Raw genomic sequence first — 5,956 nt, forward strand, 5'->3', positions numbered from 1 at the left:
ATCATCATGGAGAGATCAACTCATCATCTCTATTTATAGACATCCAGTGTGAGTAACATCAGGAAGTCACTTAGACTGACAATGGAACTAAAATAAAATGTTGACTAATATTGATTAGTTGTCTCTCTGCACATGTTCTCCTCCAGATGCTCCAAAGCTTCCCTCTGTGTCAGTGAGTCCCTCTGCTGAGATAGTGGAGGGCAGTTCAGTGACTCTGACCTGTAGCAGTGATGCTAACCCAGCAGCTAATTACACCTGGTACAAGGAGAATGAAGACTCACCAAAAGCATCAGGACAGATCTTCACCATCACTGACTTCAGAGCTGAACACAGTGGGTATTATTCCTGCGAGATCCACAATTCAAGAGGACGTTCTAAATCTGAATTATATCTGGGTGTGACAGGTAAATTACACACAGACACACACACACACACACACATCAATATTACAAACTGTGGACCAAGTTTCTTTACTGACCAAGTGTGGACCTTTGTCTCTAGTGGTCATTTAAAAAAAAAAATACAGCAGAAAATGTTACTTTAAAGGTTTTTTCCCCAAATATTACTTCAATTGTGTTTTCAATGACATCGACCTATCAAAGAGGGGGCTTCCATAAACTGCATAACTGCCTGTACCCGTTCTTTCACCTATCATAGTTTGTGTACCAAGGAAACTGTCTTTGTTTCCTTCTGAAGTTTATAATTAACTTTGATGTCATCAATAATTAAACATATCACTGTGATACTGAAATTACAAAAACAATTTTTGCCAATTCAATGCAGAATAAATGATGTTTTACCTGCAAATCAGAGGTAGTTTGACTGCATGCACTAATATCAGTACAAGAAACTTAATTTACTTCATCTAGGATTTAAGTATATGAATATATTCTAAAGGGGCGTTCAGACCAAACACGATAGACGCGAATGGAGCGGCAACTCTACATTAAAAATCAATGTAAATGGCGCGATGACATGCGATTCAGGCGACGGCGGCGCGAATGGAGCGTTTGGCGTGGCCCGAATGAAGCGAGCGGCGCGTCTGAAGCGTCTGAAGCGTCTGAAGCGACGCGAATGAAGTTGAAAATATTCAACTTTTCAGGTGGCATCGCGCCGCGACATCCAATCAGCGACGAGTTCAAGCCAACGACGTCACTTCCCTCACGTACGGTTGTTTACGGTCGCTCAGAGCAACAATGGAGGAGAAGCTGATTGTAGCTGTGCGTGGGCACCTGGTGCTGTACGACACCACAGCGGTGTTCTACCGCAATTGATACATAAAAGAGGAGGCGTGGGTGAAAGCCGAGGAGGTGGGACTCCCCGGTAAGTTTTGAAGCTATCTGTGGCTTGTTTTACTATGTTACTGACCGTGTTTCTCTATGAAATGTTAGCATCAGTTAGCACTTGTATAGCATTATCCCCCTTTGCAGGATACCACTTCCAGTTTGTGTGAATGTTTCTTGTAGTATTTTATTTGGTTAGAAGCTAATTTATGCAATGTGCATGTCTTTGTGTGTGTGTGTTTGCAGTTGAGGTGTGTCGTAAGAAATGGAAGTCATTATTTCTTAATGACTACTATTTCTCATGTCATTCTTTCACACATTCTTTCAAGTACAATGAGATTGTAGACTGGCCAGTTTCAAAATGATAATTAAAGTAAGAAAAAGTTTAATGGTGTAATATCAGAGGGGTCAGTATTGTATGAATTGATGTTACATGCACAGTGACTGGTAGACATGAATTGTGGTAGTTATAGTGCAGGATTATTGCTCAATACTTTTATTTGGATGGCTCTTAAAAGAGCCGTTTTTGGGGTGCTTGTGCACTAAACATTATGCTGCCACGGGACCACTCCCTCCGTGGAGAAGAAGGCTGAGAAGGTCTCCCGAACCCTGATGGCCTCTCTCGCCGAGTTGTTCGCCCCAACTCTTCCCAGACCTGGCAGTGGCTCCACCTCACTCCCTGTGACGCTTCCTCCAACTCCTGGTGTCTGGACTGTCATGTGCAGGAAGTTGTGAAGAACACAAGTCGCCTTCTCGCACTTCTCTGCCACTTCCGGCTGGACCTCGAGGACACGGTGGTACATCCTCCACTGAGCCGCCAGGATGCCGAAGGCATTCTCCACCACCAACCGGGCCCGGGACAGACGGTAGTTGAAGATCCTCTTGTCTCTGGGGAGGATGCACCCAGGGAATGGCCTCATGAGGTTCCCCCGGGGTGGGAACGCTTCATCAGCCACAAAACAATGAGGTTGGGGTCCTCTGTGTTCTGCGGCTGGTAGAGGCTGGTCCGCTGGCAAGTGGAGGGTTCCAGCACGTAGTGCCCGGCCAAAGGCAGAGTTAGCCAGGATACCTCCGTCACTGGTTCTCCTGAAGCCCCCGAAGTCAATCACCCTGAACCTGTAATTGGCATCGACCACGGCCAAGAGGACAATCGAGAATGTCCCCTTGTAATTAAAAAACTGGGATCCAGAGTTGGGAGGGGCCTTTAACACCACATGCTTGCCATCCAGAGCTCCACAGCAGAGAGGAAAGTTCCACCTCTCTTCAAACTGCTCTGCAATGGACCTCCAGGTTTCTGTGGTAGGCACAGCCATGAAGTCCTCGACCAGGCAATCCCAGATGGCACTGACCACGGCAGGAACTATGACAGGAACCGTAGAAATTCCCACATGGAAACTGTTGGCAATGCTCCTGTAGGAGTCTCCTGTGGCCAGGAACCTGCAACATAGAATAAATAATGGGTCAGGCTTTAATTTTCTTGAAAACCGTAAAAACAGCCCATGGAAAATCACTTAAAAATTCTCCAAAGATTTAACATTTACACTTTATTATTCATTTATTGGAAAACTGCAAGCTTTGTTATTAAGAAAAAAGTCAATGTATATCATCCATATGTAAAAGATTAGGTATATCTGTGTAATCCAGGCGGGAGATCCTGGCACCGACCCAGGCTAACAGGTCCTCGAACTGGACTCCGGTCAGCCAGAGGTACCGCTGGAACCGGTCGTCATCCAGACGGAGCTCCTGGAGGAGACAGTGAAATTCCCCCAGAATTTGTTGAGAAAGACCGGTTCCAAAATGAGCGCCAAGCGCGTCGTCTCTTTTTCTGAAGCGCGAATGAAGCGAATGAAGCGAATAGTCCAAAATGATCAATCTGCGTGAATGAAGTGTCTGAATCGATTGTATTCGCATCTGTCGCGTTCGGTCTGAACGCCCCATTAGAGTTACATTTTAAAGATTAACTACACCAGTGCACTAATTTTAAGGGGAGTGCATATTCATCCATGTTATTATGGATCATTTTTAACTTTAACTAACTAAACCTATAACTGGTGCAATTGTGAGGACAGTTAGAGACAGAGGTAACCTTTCTCACTTCATTCCGAGAAGACGAAACACTTCTACGATACGACCATAATTATCCTGAATTTAAAGGGGTACTACGTAGTTTGGAGAAGATATTTACAATATTAATGAGGTAGTAATACAAACAAAACATTTATTTATGCCATAAGTAAATAAACAAACGGTTATCAGAGGAAAATAGGTTCTCAGAACACAGCTTGAAGCTAAAAAGTGGCAGGGTCTGCCACATATAAACAAAGTAAAACAGTATGAATTCATGTTTTCTTTTAACGTCAGTTCCTTTATTCAGTTTATTCAGTTCCGATCAAAACTTCCAGCCCAACACTACATATAACACCTTTAAATCCAAGACAGACATAGAAAAACTATGTACCTACTAGGAGAAATCTCAAAATGTGAAATAATTATTAATAATATTTGGTTATTGTTTGTTGTTTATTATTATTCCTATTTGATCTTTTATTGATTATTTCTTGCTTGTTAAGTTTTAACAATCCTGTGCAACTGCTTTAGTGATGAAATATCTGAAAAGTATTCGTTTTCTTCAATTGCTTCTTGATGTTTTGGCCGTATTGTTGTAACATTAATACAAATAAAACAAATCAGAATTCAAATCTCTCTTTACTGTATCTCCAGTTTTGAACTCAGCAACCATAATCAACATTGTCAGGTTGACGCTGGTGGTCCTGATTCTGATTCCTCTGATTCTAATAATTATATGCTCAAGGTAAACAAAAAAATCCATCACTTCTAATTGTGAATGTAAATGCATTCATTGTTTTTTATAACTCCAAAGCACATCTTCCTAAGTAGTTTGTTTTTGTGTTGTTGGATTCAATCCAGGCACAAGAAAACTCCAGTGAGCTTGACCACGGAAGAAAATATCCATGAAGAGATGGAGATGAGGGAGAGACATCCTGGGCTTTCATGATATTTTTTACAGTACTGTATGTTGGCTTGATATCACTGGTTAATCACTGGATAATATTCTTATAATGGTAAATTCAGATCAACATGCACAAGTTTGATCAGAGAATTATTCTTTTTTTTTAATTCGCATCACTTGCATGGCACACAGCTCTGGATTTGATTGTCTGGAGCTGCGTTGAGACAACTGCAGCTTCTAACGCTACCTGAGGCTGACTGGTACCCAGTTCTCAGCTGCAGAGCACCTAAATACTAACTGTGAACACAGGCAAGTAGACATGGGACTGAATTAATCTGTTTTATCACAAAGGTATGAACCCAAAATAAAGCAATTTTCTGTGATCTATCTGAAATAACATCATGATGTAGGCTTGTGAAAAGCCTTAGACCTAACCCTTAATTCAATCTTTGTCAGGTCTGTCGGCGACAGGACAAACAAACTACTTTTAAAATGCATGTTCCCTGAATGGAGTTTGGTCAATCCGGGCTATGCTGTTCTACGAAACAAATACAAGCATCCCTATTGATGTTATATGTAAGATTCGATACTCCAGCTTTCAAAAGCAGCAACAGACAGTGAGCAACAGCATGTAGCAGAACGTTAAGAATGCAAGCTTTCATTTTTATTTTGCTTCAAATGTGTTTAGGGTTACAGCAGGTGTGTAAAATGTTTAATTCTAAATAAAGTCAGTAGTATTGTAGTTAACTAGATTCTAAACTTTCCTAATATTGCCCTGGCTGAAATTAAAAAAAAAAGCTTCCACAAAAACTGTATAGATAACCATTGGTGTTCCCTCTCACTGCTGCAGAGGGCAACAGTACAGAAAACTTAAGATTGCAGCTTTAAGGGGCGCCGTTTGGCTCGGTTGGTGGAGCGCGCGCCCCATGTGCCGGTCCCTTTGCTGCGTGTCACTCCTCCTCTCTCTCCCCTGTTTCCTGTCATATCTTCAGCTGTACTTTCAATAAAGCAACAAAAAAGGCCAAAAAAATACTTAAAAAAAAAAAAAAGATTGCAGCTTTAAAAATGTTTTTATTTTATTTTATTTTTGTCTTTCATAATTTTTGTGCAACTTTAATAAAGACAAATACACTTCAACATTGTTCTTCTGCTTCTTCTGCTTACAATAACTCCCCTCAACATTGAAAATATTTGACTATTAAGCGGCTTTTATTTTGAAATTCCTTCAATGTGATCAGAGTTCCGCTGGTAAAATCAATTATGTGAATAATCAATGAATGAATTCCTTATATACTCGATTAATTTATTGACGAATCATTCAGTTAATTCATCAATTAATTAGCAGACTATGGTGGCTGGGAGGTGCAAACCAAAATTACAAAATGTGACACACTTTTATGAAGCTTGAGACAAATTTCCATTTTGGAAAACATTTTTATGTATCATAAAACAAAAATACATTACCATAAGACATTTACAAGTACCGAAACAAATTTAAATTCCAGAAAACTAATGTACATTTCAGAACAGACAACAGGCATTTGTATCATGTTTTTTAGATTATAAGAAAATTATTGCACGGTGAGTTGCACAGTGGTTTAGTAAGTTAACATCACAGTCATTAATATCTTTATATTAACAATGGATGTGGACTTGTTGCTCAAAGTAGTCCTCTTATTTTTGGCATACTACATATGACATG

The 5,956-nt window shown here is 40.5% G+C and overlaps 1 long non-coding RNA gene across 1 annotated transcript; it reads left to right on the forward strand.

Moving 5' to 3' along the window:
• Positions 1 to 301: 301 nt before the first annotated feature.
• LOC115587966 (uncharacterized) lies at positions 302 to 4,292 on the forward strand. The gene is made up of 3 exons (XR_003985251.1): positions 302 to 404; positions 4,005 to 4,095; positions 4,212 to 4,292. It is a non-coding gene; the product is annotated as an uncharacterized LOC115587966 (long non-coding RNA).
• The last annotated feature ends 1,664 nt before the right edge of the window (positions 4,293 to 5,956 follow it).

The sequence above is a fragment of the Sparus aurata genome, chromosome 1, assembly GCF_900880675.1.
Source record: "Sparus aurata chromosome 1, fSpaAur1.1, whole genome shotgun sequence".
Classification (NCBI taxonomy): domain Eukaryota; kingdom Metazoa; phylum Chordata; class Actinopteri; order Spariformes; family Sparidae; genus Sparus; species Sparus aurata.